The sequence below is a fragment of the Protomyctophum parallelum genome, assembly GCF_964188405.1.
Source record: "Protomyctophum parallelum genome assembly, chromosome: 12".
Classification (NCBI taxonomy): Eukaryota; Metazoa; Chordata; class Actinopteri; order Myctophiformes; family Myctophidae; genus Protomyctophum; species Protomyctophum parallelum.
The window spans coordinates 5,098,974-5,107,741 of NC_139712.1; the positions used below are offsets into that span (position 1 = coordinate 5,098,974).

General features: G+C 39.2%; 1 long non-coding RNA gene across 1 annotated transcript; it reads right to left on the reverse strand.

Moving 5' to 3' along the window:
• Positions 1 to 6,161: 6,161 nt before the first annotated feature.
• Positions 6,162 to 7,993, reverse strand: LOC310868002. Its single transcript, XR_014570048.1, has 3 exons — positions 7,907 to 7,993; positions 7,063 to 7,143; positions 6,162 to 6,283 (listed from the first exon to the last, which is right to left on the reverse strand). It is a non-coding gene; the product is annotated as an uncharacterized lncRNA (long non-coding RNA).
• Positions 7,994 to 8,768: the final 775 nt, after the last annotated feature.

An 8,768-nucleotide genomic window follows, 5' to 3' on the forward strand; every position in this document is an offset into this window, starting at 1 on the left:
GGCAACCTACCCCACCATAATGGGTGATCCGATAATTTCGGACGATATAAGTGTTCCCCGCCTTCACTTTTGGGGCTTGCTGCTCGAAAAGGAGCATTTTTGATGCCGTAGCCCCATCAGTGAAGGCGGCATGCAGGTTTTTCACGACCTTCGCGGCCTTCACCCCCTCTTCTGTGAAGTCCCATTGAAGGACTTTCAGGGTCTCTCTAACGCTGGCCGCCTTCAAGGTGATCGTCGGGTGCCGTTGATATGGGTCCGCGTTCGGCCTTGCTGTGAGTGCTGCCCTCAATGCCATTATGCTATAGCTGGTAAAAAAAGATCTCTCGTCTCCGTCCGTAAAATGCAATTGTGTCAAGCAAGCAAGCAGAATGGCAAACCCATGGCCTTTTAAAGTAGCTAGCAGGTGCACTCGGAAAATTTGTTTTCTAAATACATGCATGAAAGAGGCGCAGGTAAACAGTTCAGGTAAACAATCTCGGGTTCAGCAGGTTCACACGAGAGGCCTTAAGGTCAGGTTGCCCTCTAACGTCTAACGGGTGGGGGGCATAAAGGGTCACCATTTCAGGTGCATGAGCCTTTGAGCTTTTTTATCCTATATAATTTGAATCGCCATAAATATATCAGCTTTTATCCTCATCTGCATTATTTTTTTCACAGTACGATTCTTATGCCTAACAAATGTTTCTAGGTTTGAAAAATAAATTTGCATGACATTAACAACCAGCTAGGAAGAAAACTGCTGGTCCAAAAATACTAACATTTGTAATACATTTTCGGAATGGCTATTAATAATTAATTGATGTCTGTGTTGGACTGCGTTTCACTGACACGTTGACGTTACTTATATAGGCTACTTATATATTATGGGCCTTATATGTATATCTGTATCTGTAGGCTACATATTTTGTATCGATGATGGTGCATCATGCATGTTCTTGACGTGACATGTTCTTTATGGTATAAAGGTGTGTGTGTGGTGTGTGTGTGTGTGTGTGTGTGTGTGTGTGTGTGTGTGTGTGTGTGTGTGTGTGTGTGTGTTTTCTACTCAGCAAAAGCAAGGAGTAGCCTATAGCAATAAGGGATTGGTACATTATATATTTTATAGCGTTGCGATTTCCCCTTGCACACAAGATTTTACACACACACACACACACACACACACACACACACACACACACACACACACACACACACACACACACACACACACACACACACACACACCTTTATACCATAAAAAATACCCCATGCCATGCACCCCAAACGCTGCACCCACAACTCTGGGGTCAGCGAAATATGCATGATGTCTGGTTTCCCACAGACATGAAAGAGAGGCCGCGTAAGGTCAGGTTGCCCTCTAGAACAACAACGATATAAACAACGTTGAAGCAGCTTAACTTTTGTTAACCCTTGAGGTTCATCTTAATAATTTGTACCGCTATAGGTTATTACACGTAGTGTGTGTGTGTGTGTGTGTGTGTGTGTGTGTGTGTGTGTGTGTGTGTGTGTGTGTGTGCATTATTTTTTTCACAGTACGATTCTTATGCCTAACAAATGTTTCTAGGTTTGAAAAATTAATTTGCATGACATTAACAACCAGCTAGGAAGAAAACTGCTGGTCCAAAAATACTAACATTTGTAATACATTTTCGGAATGGCTATATTAATAATGAATTGATGTCTGTGTTGGACTGCGTTTCACTGACACGTTGACGTTACTTATATAGGCTACTTATATATTATGGGCCTTATATGTATATCTGTATCTGTAGGCTACATATTTTGTATCGATGATGGTGCATCATGCATGTTCTTGACGTGACATGTTCTTTATGGTATAAAGGTGTGTGTGTGGTGTGTGTGTGTGTGTGTGTGTGTGTGTGTGTGTGTGTGTGTGTGTGTGTGTGTGTGTGTGTGTGTGTGTGTGTGTGTGTGTGTGTGTGTGTGTGTGTGTGTGTTTCTACTCAGCAAAAGCAAGGAGTAGCCTATAGCAATAAGGGATTGGTACATTATATATTTTATAGCGTTGCGATTTCCCCTTGCACACAAGATTTTACACACACACACACACACACACACACACACACACACACACACACACACACACACACACACACACACACACACACACCTTTATACCATAAAAAATACCCCATGCCATGCACCCCAAACGCTGCACCCACAACTCTGGGGTCAGCGAAATATGCATGATGTCTGGTTTCCCACAGACATGAAAGAGAGGCCGCGTAAGGTCAGGTTGCCCTCTAGAACAACAACGATATAAACAACGTTGAAGCAGCTTAACTTTTGTTAACCCTTGAGGTTCATCTTAATAATTTGTACCGCTATAGGTTATTACACGTAGTGTGTGTGTGTGTGTGTGTGTGTGTGTGTGTGTGTGTGTGTGTGTGTGTGTGCATTATTTTTTTCACAGTACGATTCTTATGCCTAACAAATGTTTCTAGGTTTGAAAAATTTGCATGACATTAACAACCAGCTAGGAAGAAAACTGCTGGTCCAAAAATACTAACATTTGTAATACATTTTCGGAATGGCTATATTAATAATGAATTGATGTCTGTGTTGGACTGCGTTTCACTGACACGTTGACGTTACTTATATAGGCTACTTATATATTATGGGCCTTATATGTATATCTGTATCTGTAGGCTACATATTTTGTATCGATGATGGTGCATCATATTCATGTTCTTGACGATCTGCTGCTGAGTCAGTGATCTGATCAGTCAGCTATAGTGGAATAGTAAGATATAGGCCTTTGTCTTTGTATTGAGTTTGTGCTTAAAATGTACTGTAAATTCTACAAACTGTTAATAAATATTTCAATCAATCAATCAAAAAGGCCTACACTAGCGTTAAATGGTGCATTTATTATATATAGCGCCTTTATCCAAGGCGCTTTACAGAGTGTGTGTATGTGTGTGTGTGTGTGTGTGTGTGTGTGTGTGTGTGTGTGTGTGTGTGTGTGTGTGTGTGTGTGTGTTTTCTACTCAGCAAAAGCAAGGAGTAGCCTAGCAATAAGGGATTGGTACAGTACATTATATATTTTTATAGCGTTGCGATTTCCCCTTGCACACAAGATTTTACACACACACACACACACACACACACACACACACACACACACACACACACACACACACACACACACACACACACACACACCTTTATACCATAAAAAATACCCCATGCCATGCACCCCAAACGCTGCACCCACAACTCTGGGGTCAGCGAAATATGCATGATGTCTGGTTTCCCACAGACATGAAAGAGAGGCCGCGTAAGGTCAGGTTGCCCTCTAGAACAACAACGATATAAACAACGTTGAAGCAGCTTAACTTTTGTTAACCCTTGAGGTTCATCTTAATAATTTGTACCGCTATAGGTTATTACACGTGTGTGTGTGTGTGTGTGTGTGTGTGTACGTGTGTGTGTGTGTGTGCATGTGTGTGTGTGTGTGTGTGTGTGTGTGTGTGTGTGTGTGTGTGTGTGTGTGTGTGTTTTCTACTCAGCAAAAGCGAGTAGCAATAAGGGATTGGTATACATTATATATTTTATAGCGTTGTGATTTCCCCGTGCACACAAGATTTTATTTATTTTTTGTCATTCACGTCATCTTCACACACACACACACACACACACACACACACACACACACACACACACACACACACACACACACACACACATTAAACATGTGACGATCAGGCAGTCAAGTGTTTGTGCTATTTCTGGTCTTATGCTTTAGCAGTTTAATATTTACCTGTACTTTCCATGGACTGTAGCCTATAGGGCAGCCTACACATTCTGCAATCTTTTAATACAATTTTCAATGAATCAATCAACATTTATGTGCTAATTCACGCACAACACAACAATGCACGTGTGTTGATGTATCGTGGATGCATGGTAAATGGTGCATTTAAAATGGTAAATGGCGCCTTTATCCAATGCGCTTTACATAGATTGTGCATTAGCCTAGACCTGTATACATTCACCGATTAACACACGCATTCATACACTGATGACAGCTTAGGCATCAACCAGCACATCAGGAGCAATTAGGGGTTCAGACGTTCAGTGTCTGCATGGGAGGATCTGTTGACAATGTTAAGGAAAACTCAGCTCCACTGTCATAATTCATTCAAATTCATAAACCAGTGGAGCTGAGTTTCCCTTTTATACCAGTGTTGAGGACTATATTGCTGTTTGTCCATGCACCATGGGTTAGAGTGGATATGCATAGCCTAAAAATCACCCTAGTCAGGATCTGTTGATAGACCTGGTAATTTGATTACTGTATAGCTTTTCATTCTGATGTATTGAAATATTTACCATTTCAATTCAAGACACACCTACAGCACTCTGTACCATGCCATTAAGATGCCCTTTGACATAATCTTATGGGTCAGCTCATCGTCAACACGAGGGACGATAAGTGCTGTTGATTTTCTTCTTTTTGTCCCCATTTACAGTCTGACTAGACAGCCTTAAGTGACACGTGAGGGGAACATTCACTGCGGTGATTTGAGCATTAGTATAAATTAAGTAGTAACGCTCTTGTATTTAAGTATACTTTATGTTACAGATTGTTCAAATAAACCGTACATTACCTGTTAAACTGTGAGGCATTGATAGACTATAACGTGTACATAATTAATTACATTAAAACAAAATAGTTTAAAATGACAGCATTCTGAATATGTATGCATTGCTGCCACCTGCTGGACGTTTACCGGTAATCCACAATAAGGGCAGTACTTGGTATTAAACAAATTAATGTTGAACATTGCAGATTAATAAATTGATGAATTGCCATTTTGCTCTAGCTTGTGGAGCTGACAACCAATTTTACCCACGTCTTTACATTTGTAAACCTGATATGCTTCCATTTATGAACATAATCATGTGTGGTCTTGTAACACCATTTCTATACAATACAAAAGAATACAAGAATAAAATTAGCCATCAATTTCATTGCAATCAAGTGGTGTGAAGCTATCATGTCATGCTTTCAAGTGACAAAACTACACAGCGTGCTGAACATACAAATATCTCTTGGCCCCATCATTTAAGTTAAACTCTTTTTTACTTCTGTGGCTCAGGTGATACATTTAGACCATGTATGTATGGCCTGCATTCACTCTAGGAGCTTGTATATCAAACACTACCACATACATGTTATTTATATAAATATAAGTGAGTATGAGACAATCCTGATGGATTTGTGGGTGCCCACAGCTGCTCCAATATAGGCCTACACCATACAAATATGTAGTATAAATACTATAAACATACACCTTCTCATTTCTGTCACATAGGCCTGCAAATAACAGATCAGTTTTATAATTAGTAGCCTACTTGTCTTTCAATGTTCACTTCCTACTATCAAAAAATAGTATACTGAGCATATATAGTTCGATCTGTGTTGGGTTCAGTTCATACCTTTTTTAAGGGGGCGCTTTATGCTGTGGCACAAAGTTATCCTGTCACCATTGCTGATGAGCAAATGGGATAAACTCTACATAACACAAATTATACAACCACCAAGATAATACTAGTGTGACTGTCAATACAATGTTTAATTTTACCTTAATGATGTGTAATTATATTGCCTAGATTTGATTATCCTATTCCAAGATACATGTACTAGGCTGTGAAAACACATCCTGTCAACATACCTGCAATGGGTAACATACCTGCAATGGGTAACATACCTGCGTTACTCATCTGAACAAACCTAATCACAAATACCATGTTTGTACACCAGTGGAAGATGACCTTGAGTATGTATACATGTCGGACAGAAAACCTGTAGAGATCAAAATGTGTGACATTGCGACACAATTTGAGCTTGTAGAAGGTATTTATTTCCCATCTTCATGGAATGGAAACTGTCATGGCGAGGGAAGCTGATGTTGAGGTTTTCTTGTATGATGTTGGGGAGATGGTAAAAGGGATGTTATCTGCAGCAACCATGGCTCCTAGAATAAAGTAATTATCCATACAATACAAGTTAGTAGCCTAGAAGATCAGGGGGGTAGCATTTGATGTCACAGCATAGAAAAAAATGCAAACAAAGTACTGTATGAACCCATGACAAAAACAAGTAATGTTTATTTGATGATCTACCATTCAATGGCCTTCCCATCGACGGTGTCTTTGTTGAAGGTGGAACTGTGCTGGGAAGCTGATGTTTTCAGGAGGGAGCAGGTGGTTGAATGAGACTGGTTGTGGTGTCATGTTTGTGCACAGATTACATCTGTATTTGACGGAAAGGAGGAGACATACACATAGAACAACTATAAAATTATATCCATTTGTTGCATGTATGTTTATAGTATTTATACTTAATATTTTGACGGTATATATTGGAGCATATACGTATTAGTTACCGTTTTGGGTACACGATCCAACTATATAATAATAATGATATAAAAGTTGGACTTAGTAACCCAGGCCTTGTATGCTCACAAAGCCTGGCAGCACATCGTTGTGGATGTTGACCAAAGATCCACCAAAGTGGTTCAACTTAATTCCAGCAGGGACCACGATGTAGAAACCATTTTCTGATTATTATTTCTGTTATTTAGCATGATCAGTTTAAGCCCTATGCTAATTGCACTACTGGTTGCCGACGGCCAGGTGGAAGTTCTTGCCACGTGTGCTCAGTACAAACTGATCTGATCTCCCAAACGTGTCTGTTGAGTTTAACTCTGCAGCCATTTTCCTATACAGCATACACATCAAATAACACAAAAGAAACAGTCAAACAAACACAGGCAACCAGCCGTCCTGAACACAGTGGAAAACTGTTTGTCTGCCTGGTTAAATACCTGGGCTGGCCTTGACATTGACCAAGCTGCAGTGACATTGTTAATTAGTAAAACAGGTCATAATGGCTCTTACACACGTTGTTGAATGTGACTTTGTACTTTATTCTATCCCTTTGTTTGTTGTGTTTGCTGTTATCTATGCTGCTGTACTGTCTGAAGGAAGTTTTACTAGTACTGTACACAAGATGTAATAATGAAGTACAACCTTGAACCCTTGAATGTGGTGTCATCTAGAGACAGCAGCTCCTTCCTAGATCACTGCTTCCTTGCAGTGCTCCACCACATGCTGTTGAAAAATCAAACATTGTTTTTACATTTCATAATGCATATAGTAGTCATGTGGCAAGGACCTTTCACTGTATCTCTCCAAATGGGAATGGGCAGCGCTGTTCTCATTGATGAGCACTTAAGAACTGTCAGCAGGATTGCGGGCAAGGTCTGCTCATATTGGTGACATGACAGTTTCACCCCAGAGCAAAAATGGTCTCCTCATCTCCACTCTTTTTTGATTGATTGAAATATGTATTAACAGTTTGCAGAATTACAGTACATTTCAAGCCCAAACTCAATACAAAGACTGTTAACTGTGAGTGGACGACCCAATTAAGCATTACACTTGTTTACAACAGGGTCCACCATGTTCAATTCATCAAAATGTCTCTGTCGCTTTCGTTTTGTGTTTTTATTTTTTTATAAAGTATATTTATTGGTTTTTTAAAGACAAACAGACATTATTGATTGATTTAATACGTTATTAACAGGCTTTGAGCCAAGCCAAGTTATAGGCTTGTTTCCATTGTGGTCTTCTCCATTGTATCTGTTTTCATCATGTGCTTTCAACCAATCGACATACATTGTATGGTAGGCTATTTATAGTTGACAAGTTAACGTGGCGTTAGCTAGCCTTAGCGCTGCTACGCCACGGTGGCCACACAACTCAACACTCATAAATCAACATTCGACAAGAGCTACGGACCACGTTAAACCATTGTCTTTATGGTCTTTACCCATATGTTACACATCTACTGATTATTTTGTGTTTATTTTACCATAATCTTGTCAAAGCGGTGCGTATCATAGAGCTATAAAGGAGGTAGCCCCTGCAGCCTATGCATGACATAGTCGTTGTTTACTAGAGACTAGTAGGGAGTCATCCATATCACTTCCGGTTCAAGGTTCATTTAATATCTATACTTTCATTGATGCATTGCTGCCACCTGCTGGACGTATTACCTGCAACCATCATATTACCACTGTTTAATGGCAAAACCTTATTTCAAGCAAACAGTATGGTACATTTCATTGATAGAATAATCAGCACATTTGCAGTGATCTATCATAAGACCTTCTTTACTAAATGTCAACAGTTGTAACCATTGCAGTAATGCAAATGAAGTGCAGACTCATAATATACAATATTGTCATTTTGTCTATAGCTTGTAGAGCTGGCACAATAATAAATCACCCACTTCTTTACACTTTGATGTAAGAATAAAGTTGAATCTACCTATAGACATACAATATTAGGCTGCATCATTTAATTGTCATCCTTGCATCTGTGTTGCTGACCGTTTTATTTGTTCTGTCAAGTTCAAGCTCTCAAAAGGTTAATCACACATTTTAATGTTTTTATTATGCTTAAGTTACATTTCACGAAACAGTTGTATACATTCTACAAATACTTTTGTGATCATTGTGTTTATGCTTTTAAAGATAGGCCTATATGCTATTTGAACCTTCTTTTCACATGTAAAAGTATGCTATTCAATACAATTTCTGTTAAGCTCATGAATGCTTTTATATGTATACTCCATTGGATTGACTCTTTTTTTCTTTTTCTTTTTTACCTTTTCTTAATTCATCAATAATACATTGTAAAGCATTATTCATACATTACAAATCATTAGTAGA